General features: G+C 49.1%; 1 protein-coding gene across 3 annotated transcripts in view; it reads right to left on the minus strand.

The window, feature by feature from the left end:
* MAPRE1 (microtubule associated protein RP/EB family member 1) overlaps window positions 1-11,525 on the minus strand; it is a 145,545-nt gene extending 134,020 nt beyond the window's left edge. Inside the window, exon 1 of one of the 3 annotated variants that reach the window (XM_033914492.1) lies at window positions 11,305-11,525. The gene's annotated coding sequence lies outside the window, so the exon portion shown is untranslated. Of the gene's footprint in view, window positions 1-130; window positions 255-11,304 lie in introns of those variants that run through there. The other 2 variants (XM_033914493.1, XM_033914494.1) reach the window with 2 other exon arrangements.
* Between the last annotated feature and the right edge of the window lie 272 nt (window positions 11,526-11,797).

Consider the following 11,797-nt stretch of genomic DNA (forward strand, 5'->3'; position numbering starts at 1 on the left):
GATGAAGAGGCAGTGACTTCTATGGGAGCGGAGCGTTTGCGGGGCCGGCGCGCAGTCTGCAGGACTTGGCTCACTGCATGTTCGACTGGCGGGCCAAGGACAGTAGGGGATGGCTTCTTAGCCGGCTTACCTACAGGGTGCAACACCGACGATGGATCTTGCGGTGTCGAAACTACTGGTGTCGACTTGGAGGAAGTTGCCGGAGTCGATGCCGGGGGAACTTCCATGGCGGCACCGAAAAGAATCCGCTGCTGAATTTGACGATTCTTCAAAGTTCTCTTTCGATGATCTCTTATCAATGACCTGGAAAAGGAGGCAAAGTGCAAGGTTATAAAATTTGCAGACGATACCAAACTGTGCGGTAGAGTTAGGTCCAGGGAGGAGTGTGAGGACCTGCAAAGGGACCTGGACAAGCTGGAAGACTGGGCAAACAAATGGCAAATGCGCTTTAACATGGAAAAATGCAAGGTCATGCATATAGGGAAAAAGAACCCGTTGTTCAACTACAAATTGGGGGGGGGCATTGTTGGGAGACAGCAGACTTGAGAGAGACTTGGGTGTGCTGGTGGATGCATCACTGAAGCCATCTGCACAGTGCGCAGCAGCCTCGAAAAAAGCCAACAGGATGCTGGGCATCATAAAGAGGGGCATAACAACCAGGACGCGGGAAGTCATCATGCCATTGTATCGAGCGATGGTGCGTCCACATCTGGAATACTGCGTTCAGTATTGGTCGCCACACCTCAAGAAGGACATGGCGGTACTTGAGAGAGTCCAACGGAGAGCAACGAAACTGGTAAAAGGGCTGGAACACTGCCCATACGCCGAGAGGTTGGATAGGCTGGGGCTCTTCTCTCTGGAAAAAAGGAGGCTCAGGGGAGATATGATAGAGACCTTCAAGATCATGAGGGGCATAGAGAGGGTGGATAGGGACAGATTCTTCAGACTGAAGGGGACAACAAGTACGAGGGGGCATTCGGAGAAACTGAAGGGAGATAGGTTCAAAACAAATGCAAGGAAGTTTTTTTTCACCCAAAGGGTCGTGGACACTTGGAATGCGCTACCGGAGGAAGTGATCAGGCAGAGTACGGTACAGGGATTCAAACAGGGATTGGACGGATTCCTGAGGGATAAAGGGATCGTGGGATACTGAGGGAGGAGTTGGGATGTAACACCAGGAAAGCTAACCAGGTAATAAGTATAGAAACCCAAAAGGTCGTGCATGTGCAAGACCGGAGGGTTAGGACTACGATGGGAAGATAGGACTTCAATGAGAAACCAAGGTGGCAAGGGAGCCCCTTTTGGTGATTCAGACAGGTCGCGACCTGTTTGGGCCGCCGCGGGAGCGGACTGCCGGGCAGGATGGACCTATGGTCTGACCCGGCGGAGGCACTGCTTATGTTCTTAGAACTACAGCGGGTGCACGTTTCTGCCCTATGGTCCGGACCCAAACACTGGAGGCACCACTTATGCGGGTCGGACAATGAAATAGGGCGTGCACACCGCTGACACTTTTTAAAACCCGGTGAAGGGGGCATGAAGGGAAAAACGGCAGTAGCAAAATCGAAGCCCGAGACTTCGATGGTGCCAACAGGCCCCCCTTGGGCCGACTGAAAAAAGTCGAAAAAAATAGACTTTTTTTTTTTTTTAAATTTTATCAAGAAAAAAGAAAATAACAAAACATGAAGAAAATTCACGAGAAAAAATACGCGAGCGGGAAGGCGAAAAAGAGTATCCAACAGCTCCGCAGAAACTAAGAACCTGGGGACCGCACGCCTTCGTCGGGCGGGAAGGCACTCGCACACGCGCGGTGCGGCCTAACTAGAACTTTCTAAGTTCTTAGAGTGCAATCACTCTAAAATTGTCCATACCGGGGCTCCATCGGTGCCGTCACCCATCAGTCAAGAATATGCTGCCTGCTTGTCCTGGGATAATATTTAATCCAACAGACCTAGAGTATACCTTCTATTCACCACCTCATTCTTCATACTCTAGAATTGACTACTTTTTGACTAGCTACTCCCTAACTAGGCTAGTTGAAGAGACGAATATCCATCCCATCTCAGTGTCAGACCATGCGTCAATAACCATCACCTTCAAGGGCCTCACCAAACCCTTGCCCAAAGGTTTATGAAGATTTAACTCATCTCTGCTTTCTGATTCCACATTTATACAGAGCGCTAAGACACATATAAAGGAATATTTCGAGAAAAATAACATTTCTGAGACTTCTTGGCAAACGACATGGGATGCTTTTAGAGCATTTATCCATAGCATCATTATTGCCTATGCTGCAAAATCTAACAAGATTAATAGAGCTACCACACAACATCTGGAACAAAAAATACAAGATCTAGAAAGACAACATTCACAAGACACATCTAACCAAGATACATTGAAAGCTCTACAAAAACTGGGATTTGAATATAATCAAGCACTCAGTTCGACCGCAGCTAAAGAGGTATTCTTGAAATCCGTGTCATACTATTCTAATATGAACAAATGTGGTCATCCTCTTGCAAATTACTTGAAATTACGTTCAGAAAAAATGAGGATTCCAGCTATTAAAGTTGCATCGGGTTCCTCTGTAACATCACCAGCCATAATTTGTGCTCAATTCCACTCGTTTTATACAGACTTATATTCTTCTGAAAGACCAAATCAAGATCTGTTTGATCCTTTTCTTCAACATCTGCCACACCCTGTTCTGTTACAGGAGGAACTGGAACCTTTGACTGAACCAATTCTATCATCCCAAATTGAAACGGCGCTTTTATCCATGTCAAAAAATAAATCACCAGGTCCTGATGGCTTGACAGTGGAATTTTAAACTGCATTTTTGGATGACCTTCTTCCCTTTTTGACGGATTACTTTTCGCATCTAGCTGCAACTGGATCGGCAGAAGGTTCATTCACAGAAGCTCTAACCACAGTTTTACCAAAATCAGGGAAGAACCCCCTACTAGTACAAAACTACAGACCGTTGTCATTAATCAATGTAGATGCCAAAATTTATGCCAAACTTTTAGCAAATTGACTTAACTTCATCCTGCCTAAAATCATACACAGAGATCAAAATGGCTTCATGAAAGGTAGAATATCAAGTGACAATACTAGACTCTTCACACATGTGTTACACCAAGCAGCATACTTACCTGATCCCCTTTTAGCTATTGCTTTGGATGCAGAGAAGGCGTTCAATCGAGTGGAATGGACCTTTCTTTTTAAAGTGATAAACTGGTTCGGAATTCCAGACGATTATATAAATGGTTAGAGCTCTCTACTCCAACCCATCTACGAAGCTCCGTATTAATGAAGTGTTCTCTGCCTCCTTTAAACCGTCGAGAGGAACCAGGCAGGGCTGCCCGTTATTTCCTCTTCCCCCCTCTTAAATTCAATCAATTTGTACCTTGCTTAATCTATTGTAAACCGCACAGAACTTAATGGTATTGCGGTATATAAACTATTATTATTATCTCCTCTGCTATTTAACATAGCATTAGAACCCCTTCTAATAGCAATAAGGACTAATTCAAACATCATTGGATTACAAATTGATGATTTAGCGATCAAACTGTCAGCGTATGCAGATGATGTCCTGATATATTCTACCTTGGATTCAATACCACATGTTCTTGATTCAATAGACTTATGCTTGTCTTTCTGGGTATAAATTAAATACCACAAAGACTGAAGTCATGCCTCTGAACGACACCATGTGGAGACATCATTTCACAACATGGTCTTAAATACTCACCGAATAAGTTGAAATACTTAGGAATCTTTTTTGGCAACACAATAGCAGAGACTAGTTCTTTTGTTGAAAAACATATTCATCATCTAATTAAGACTACAGCATTACAATAGTCCCCATTGAAACTCTCATGGTGGGGGAGATTGGACTCTATTAAAATGGTTCTGGCTCCCAAAATTACATATATCCTCTCTATGATACCTTTTTTTCTTCCGCTTAAAACCTATTCCAAAATGGAATCCTCACTATCCAAATTCCTATGGAACAACAAAGCAAAAATAAACAAAACCCCCAAATAAAACATAACGAATTAGAGTCTAGGAAGGTGGGGTACCTGAACCCTATCCTCAGAAACTGTAAAAAAACAACTTTTGAAGCGTACAGCAAGCCACCCCCGAAGTTCCCATAGGAAATAAAGGAAGTGTACTCGCAGTTCTGCAGTGGCTGAGAGAAGGAAAAGGATTTTCTGCCTCAGAAACTTCTCCAAATCCAAGTTTCCAAATTTCCAAGTTTATTGTAAATTTGATTGAAAGGTTATCAAAATACTAAGCGTTTTACAACAATAAAACAGGGGTGAGAACAGAATTAAAACAATAATAAACAGATGAAATATACTCAGACAAACAAAACACAAAGTAAATGTAATAAGAACAAGAAGGATAGGGGGAGAACTACAATAAATACAGGAAAGAGAATGTATGGACTAAGGGGATCAAGTAGATCTTCACACTGTCAAATGGCCAGACACTGACTATGACCTCAGCCCCCCCCCCCCCAAGGATCCTTGCCATGCGGTTGGGTGCAGGAAATGCAGCCTGCACCTTGAAACCTGGGTGGATCTCCCTCCAGACTCACACAGCCTGCACTTAAAACCCATGACAAGGTCACTGGGCAAGCAAATTCCCAGGGGAAGGGGCCCTGAGTTTAGTAAGGGTGGCACACAGCAGGCTTGCTCCACAGATCCACAAGAGTTTCTCTGTGAAGCAGCAGTCCGGCACTGCGGGACTGTGTCCTTTCCTCCGACAGGGGACCACCTGGAAGGGGTCTCAAGGCACTGAAGCAACTGAGAAAGCGACCTTTAAGCGAAGAAACAAGAAAAGAAGAAGAGCAACTGCAAGAGACTTCTGCACAGATTACTTGCAGAAATTCTAAGTGGATATGTTCTCTACCTCTCAGGCTAAGGGGGTGTGGAGTATGTGCTCAGAAAAGTGTTGGATTTCTGTAACTCTCGGACTGTGGGTTGGGATTGAACATCTAGTGTAACTAACGTATGGAATCAGAAGGGACGTAACAGAACGAGTATCTCCCAAAACCCGGGTCTCACTCTGGAAAGGGTTCTAAGGTTGCAATATTGAGTAATCTGTGCACTGTGGCTTTAACCCGAACAACCTTCTCAGGACGGCCTGCCGGGGAATCCAGAAAATACTCAAGTCAGAAGACAGAGAGACTCCAGTTCATAGCCATCTCCGAGAACCTCCAAGACCCAGCGGTTGGAGGTAATGACCTGTCATTCCAACAGAAAAGCCAACAGCTACCCCCTATGCAAAGGGGAGGTCAACAGTTAGCGTCAGAACTGCTTCTTGGCAGGAGATGCCGGATGACTCCCCATGTTCGGCTGACGTTGAGAACCGCTGAAGTGTGGTCTAAAAGATGTAGAGGACTTCTGGCCTGCGGAAGGGCCCAAGTACAGACAAGAGTGCCTGAAGGGACGAAAATTAGAATGCCCCAAATCTCTGGAAGGACGGGATCTATTTATGGTCAGCGACTTGGGCCTGCGATTCTGCACACTGGCCATCAGATCATCCAGACCCTGGCCAAACAGCTGTCCCTTAAAGGGTATCCAGCTCAAGGTTGCTTTAGAAGATGAATCACCAGACCACTGCTGGATCCAGAGCATTTTGCGATCTGAAACGGAATAGGCGGAAAGCTTAGCAAAGACTTTCAAAGATGTCATACAAAGCATCAGCCACTCCCAAGATTATAAAATCCAAGTCACGAAGCACCAGCTTGGAATGGCATGCCGTTGCCACGAAAGATACTGACACCACCTTAACACCAGCGGCCACCGAATCAAACAGACACTTGAGGACAAAATCCGCCCATCAGTCCTGAACACCTCTGTCACTGGGGAGAGAAGTGCGCTTGGTGACCTGTGCCACCGAGAACTCCAATTTCAGGGAAGCAAAGTGCTTGTTAAAGGCATAAGACATGGGATAAAGCCACGCTATGGTATGAACACATTTCAAGGAACCTTCATGAGTCTCCCAAATATCTGTAAGAATCTGAACAAGGTCAGGATGATCAGGAAGAGGCAGATTGTGGCTTCTGGTCATTCATGAGAGAATATTCTACAGTGATAAGCTGCTCAGACTACAGCTTTAATTCCTGGAGAGATTCAGAGATCAAATCCACAAGATGCACGTGCTTGAAAAATCTGCGCACAGTGGGATCCTCCTCCAAATCAGGGGCTCCGCACTGATCCAGATCCTGAAGATCTACAGATCTGCGGGGCTCCCCTGCAAAAGCAGAGGCATGGAAAGCGTCTCAGACACAATCATGGGCACTACCAGCTTACCTGCCAGCTCTCCCAAGATGATACAGGAGAGAAGACCCTGGTCCATCAGAGCAGTGGTCACTGTTACTGACACAGAATCTGGCAGAAGGGCAACAGGCAGAGACTTTCTAAGCAAGAATGCCTGATAAAGCATGTTAACAAAATGAGAGGAAACCCCATCCTCCATGGTGGGAGCCAATCCCTGCACACTAGGTTTGAACTGTTTGGAGGATTTACAAGTTTATCTCCTGAGATGCACTTGTGTTTCGCCAAAACGTCACCTGCACATTCCCCAAGCCCCCCTCCCAGACACCATTTTTGCGGGAGTTAGGACAGTAGGCACTAGAAGACCCTCCTTGGAGGTTTAAGGCACCTAATCCGAACAAGCCTTGTACCCCTCACAGGCCGTAGCACACGTGGAACACGGCTGCGCATCCAACAGCCATCCACTGCAAATGAGGCATGAATCCATTACATCTTGCCCTGAGGAGGCCATCTATGTGGTTTTCTTTCAAAAACAAAATTAGTAAATGCAAAAAAAATAACTAAATCCAAATCAGGAAAAATCCAAGATGACAACTGCCGATTTTAACTAAAAATAGCCTGGGAAAACCATAAAAAACTGCAAAAAAACCCAGCGATTGTAGGATTTTAGGGGTGGGAGGGTAGGGCATGCAGGAAAACCACCTAAAAAACACCTTTTAAAGCCCCCTCCCCAATCGCTGATTCAAGCTGTCAGCTTGTATTCACAGAAGCATGTGATGACAGGAAAACACTGTAAACAGAGCTGAAACAGCTCACAGGGAAATCCTCTGCCTCAACTTGCTGGAAAGCCAGACTTTGAATCTTCTGACTGCCCCAACGTCCACGGCCAGTCACCTCTGCCAACCTCGGACATGCCAAGCAGCATGCCAGGTGGAGGAACGCATCCCAGCCCTGATCGTGGGTGTACCTCCACGGAACCATACAGCCTGTGCTCGACCCACTACCGAATGAACCTGGGGTGAGGTGAGCTAGCTCCCAAGGAAATGGTCCCTGAGCTGATGTGCAGGCCTTCCAGAGGGCTTACTGACAAGCTGGGAACCCTCCAGAAGCAGACTTTTCCTCAAGGGTCTGCGATCCCCTGCAGTTGGAGCTGTCCCCGCAGGGAATCTCCGCAGCATAAGGGTGAAAACTGCGAACGCAAAGACTGAAATTACACAAAATAAAACACGAGCAGAAAAGACAAGTTTCTACAGCCTGGCTTGTAGGAAGAAGAACTGATGTTTACAGGGACAGTGATGAGGTACGAGGGGAGGGGTTTAACCGTCTGAAGTATGAGTCTTCCTACAAAATCCTGGTGGGTAGACAGTACTGCTGCACGATTCGAATCGGTTCACCGATTCACTTCGGGTGAATCGATTCAAATCGATTTAAAACAAACAAAAAAAATTGGCTTCCTGATTCGGCTGACCTTCCCCCCTCGTCCTCTAAAGCAGGAGCAGCAACGCTGCTCTTGCTGGTCGGCCGATACCGCACCTGCTTTAGAGGGCGAGGGGGGAGGGTCAGTCGGGAAGTGCTGCTCTCCGGCTTCCCCCCAGGCATCCGGATTACCCCCTCTCCCCCCCCCCCCCCCCGCACCGTTTACCTTTGAGGAGCAGCCTGCAGACAAGATCACGGTGTTAGCAATCTTTGCACTGCTTCGGAGCTGTTTCCTCTGCCGCAATCCTGCCTCTGACGTCAGAGGAGGGGCGGGACCGCGGCAGAGGAAACAGCTCCAAAGCAGTGCAAAGATCGCTAGCACCTCATCTTGTCTGCAGGCTACTCCTATAAGGTAAACGGTGCGGGGAGGCCAGGGGGAAGCCGGACATCAGTGGGAGGCCTGGGAGAACACACAGGCCTTTCAGGGGGGGAGCAGTCCTTCGGGTTGAAGGGGGGGACAGGCAGGCCTTCAAGGGGTGTGATGCAGGCCTTCAAAGGGGGGGGAAGACAGGCCTTCAAAGGGGGGGGGAAGACAGGCCTTCAAAGGGGGGGGAAGACAGGCCTTCAAAGGGGGGGGAAGACAGGCCTTCAAAGGGGGGAGAAGACAGGCCTTCAAAGGGGGGGGAAGACAGGCCTTCAAAGGGGGGGGAAGACAGGCCTTCAAAGGGGGGGGAAGACAGGCCTTCAAAGGGGGGGGAAGACAGGCCTTCAAAGGGGGGGGAAGACAGGCCTTCAAAGGGGGGGGGGAAAGACAGGCCTTCAAAGGGGGGGGAGAGACAGGCCTTCCAAGGGGGGGGAGAGACAGGCCTTCCAAGGGGGGGGGGAGAGACAGGCCTTCCAAGGGGGGGGAGAGACAGGCCTTCCAAGGGGGGGGGAGAGACAGGCCTTCCAAGGGGGGGAGAGACAGGCCTTCCAGGGGGGGGGAGAGACAGGCCTTCCAAGGGGGGGGGAGAGACAGGCCTTCCAGGGGGGGGGAGAGACAGGCCTTCCAGGGGGGGGAGAGACAGGCCTTCCAAGGGGGGGAGAGACAGGCCTTCCAAGGGGGGGGAGAGACAGGCCTTCCAAGGGGGGGGAGAGACAGGCCTTCCAAGGGGGGGAGAGACAGGCCTTCCAAGGGGGGGGAGAGACAGGCCTTCCAAGGGGGGGGAGAGACAGGCCTTCCAAGGGGGGGGGAGAGACAGGCCTTCCAAGGGGGGGGGGAGACAGGCCTTCCAAGGGGGGGGGGAGAGACAGGCCTTCCAAGGGGGGGGAGAGACAGGCCTTCCAAGGGGGGGGAGAGACAGGCCTTCCAAGGGGGGGGAGAGACAGGCCTTCCAAGGGGGGGGAGAGACAGGCCTTCCAGGGGGGGGGGGGAGACAGGCCTTCCAAGGGGGGGGAGAGACAGGCCTTCCAAGGGGGGGGAGAGACAGGCCTTCCAAGGGGGGGGAGAGACAGGCCTTCCAAGGGGGGGAGAGACAGGCCTTCCAAGGGGGGGGAGAGACAGGCCTTCCAAGGGGGGGGAGAGACAGGCCTTCCAAGGGGGGGGAAGAGACAGGCCTTCCAAGGGGGGGGAGAGACAGGCCTTCCAAGGGGGGGGGAGAGACAGGCCTTCCAAGGGGGGGGGAGAGACAGGCCTTCCAAGGGGGGGGGGAGAGACAGGCCTTCCAAGGGGGGGGGGGAGAGACAGGCCTTCCAAGGGGGGGGGGAGAGACAGGCCTTCCAAGGGGGGGGGAGAGACAGGCCTTCCAAGGGGGGGGGGAGAGACAGGCCTTCCAAGGGGGGGGAGAGACAGGCCTTCCAAGGGGGGGGAGAGACAGGCCTTCCAAGGGGGGGAGAGACAGGCCTTCCAAGGGGGGGAGACAGGCCTTCCAAGGGGGGGAGACAGGCCTTCAGGAATGGGGGGGGACAGGCCTTCAGGAATGGGGGGGACAGGCCTTCAGGAATGGGGGGGGGACAGGCCTTCAGGGGAGGGGGTCCTGGTGTAGAAGTACACAGAGGTAGGGAGGGAGGGAAGGGGGGATTCAAAGAGACATGCATAAGCCAGACTTTGGGGGGAAGAAATAATGGGTCTAAAAATAGAGGAGAGGGAGAGAGATGATGGACAATGGGATTTAGGGAGGGAAGGAACAGAAAGGGAGAGAAGTTGGACACAAGTGATGGTGTGGAGGGGGGACAGAGATACTGGGTTAGGAGGGTAATTGGGAAGAGAAAGGGAGAGATGGTGGACCCTGGGATGGTGGGGAAGGAGGGAGAGATGCTGGATGAAAGGGTAGTTGAGAAAAGGCGAATCTGTGGATGGAGATGAAAAAAAGGAAAGATGCTAGACCTCCGGGGGTGGGAAGGGAAACGGAAGGGGAGAACACAGATGGATGGTTAGCACGGAGAAAGAAGGAGACCCTGGCAAGCAAGTTATCAGAAGACAATCAGAGCTTGGGACCAACAAGATTTGAATATTGACCAGACAACAAAAGGTAGAATTATATTTTCTATTTTGTGATTACAACATGTCAGATTTGAAAAGTGTATCCTGCCAGAGCTGGTGTTTGACCGTGAACGAGCTAGGATTTAACAGAGAGGAAGGAAAAGGCCTTTTTGTTTCTTTATTTTGTTTACACCACAGCACCAATGTGGTTAGAAGAAGCCAAAGGGGGATAAGAAGCTATAAAATAAACCCACTAAGATGTTTGGGGGAAAAAAAAAAAAATAGCCAATTGGGTAGGAAAATTGAATCGAATAGAAAAACCAATTCAATAGGCTGAATCAAATCGAATTTTTTTTTTTCCTGAATCGGGCAGCACTAGTAGATGGAAATCACCCACTAGTCCCGGAATAAAGTGGGATTGTACAAGAATTAATAGCTACAAGCATGAATAGCAAGCATGGGAAAACTGACGTTTATTAAAAGGTTAGTTATAACATCTAGACACAGGAAAACATATACATATCACAGCGGCTCTCTTTTCTAGATACGACTGTTATAGAAACTGATGTAGAAAAAAAATACATTAAAAAATGTAAATAAACACCAGTACAAAATAAGAGCAGGACATAAACACACTTACGTCGATACCACCAAGCAACAGAAGCTTGAAGTAATAGCGTCCCCTTAGTAAGTAAATCGAGATGCAATTAAGGGCATTTTTGACACCTACACGGAGTATTCAGCACCCTAAAGGCAGCGTTGTACTAATGGTCCTTAGAGCATGGATTCAGCAACACATACATGTTATTGTGTTCAGAATTATCAAATTACACGCATTCGGCTGTTCTAGTACGCCGAGCACCCCTCTTTACACCCGAAGACCGGATGGACCGATTTTCCCCTCACCGTGGTCAACCATCTCTCCTTCACTATCCCCGGACTAACATATCTTGCCTTCTCCTCACTGTACGTGATCTCACACTTCTCCGTCAAGACTCCACACCCCCACCCACATCCCCATACCTATCCCCAGTCCAACATATCTTGCCTTCTCCTCCCTGTCCACGATCCAGCACCTCTCCCTCAAACCTCCACCACCGCCCTCCCTTTCCCATCTTACTGTCAAACTCGTACCTGAAATCGCCCAGCACCACTCTTACTGCTTTCCTTCTCCGGTACCGTCCTCTCTGACACAACTTCTCTCTTTCTCTCAGATGCGTCCCGCCTTGCCGGAAACAGGAAGTTGCATCAGAGGAGAGTAGGATGATAGAAAATTGAAAAAGTTACGTCAGAGGAAAAGCTGTACGCCGGAGAAGGAAAGCTGCGGGGCTTGTTAGCGATCTCTAAGACAAGTTGGAAGTAGACGTCTTCACAGGAACAGGGGTTGCGGGGATGGAAGTAGTTCCTGTGGGGTTACCGTGGGAGCGCTTTAGCCTTTCAGTGACCAATTACCTGTCTAGGATCCTCAAAGACGTCCAAGTACCGCCTTCTCCTCACAAAAGCACATTTATCTGTAACAGGTGTCCCAGTGCAATAGGTGAGACATTCTAGACAAGTGGGTAGTGTTCCATGGTCGCCTGTCATCTGCAGAGGAAATCCAGTTCGGATTTTTTTTTTTCTGTGCCTC

Source organism: Geotrypetes seraphini, chromosome 11 (assembly GCF_902459505.1).
Source record: "Geotrypetes seraphini chromosome 11, aGeoSer1.1, whole genome shotgun sequence".
Lineage (NCBI taxonomy): Eukaryota > Metazoa > Chordata > Amphibia > Gymnophiona > Dermophiidae > Geotrypetes > Geotrypetes seraphini.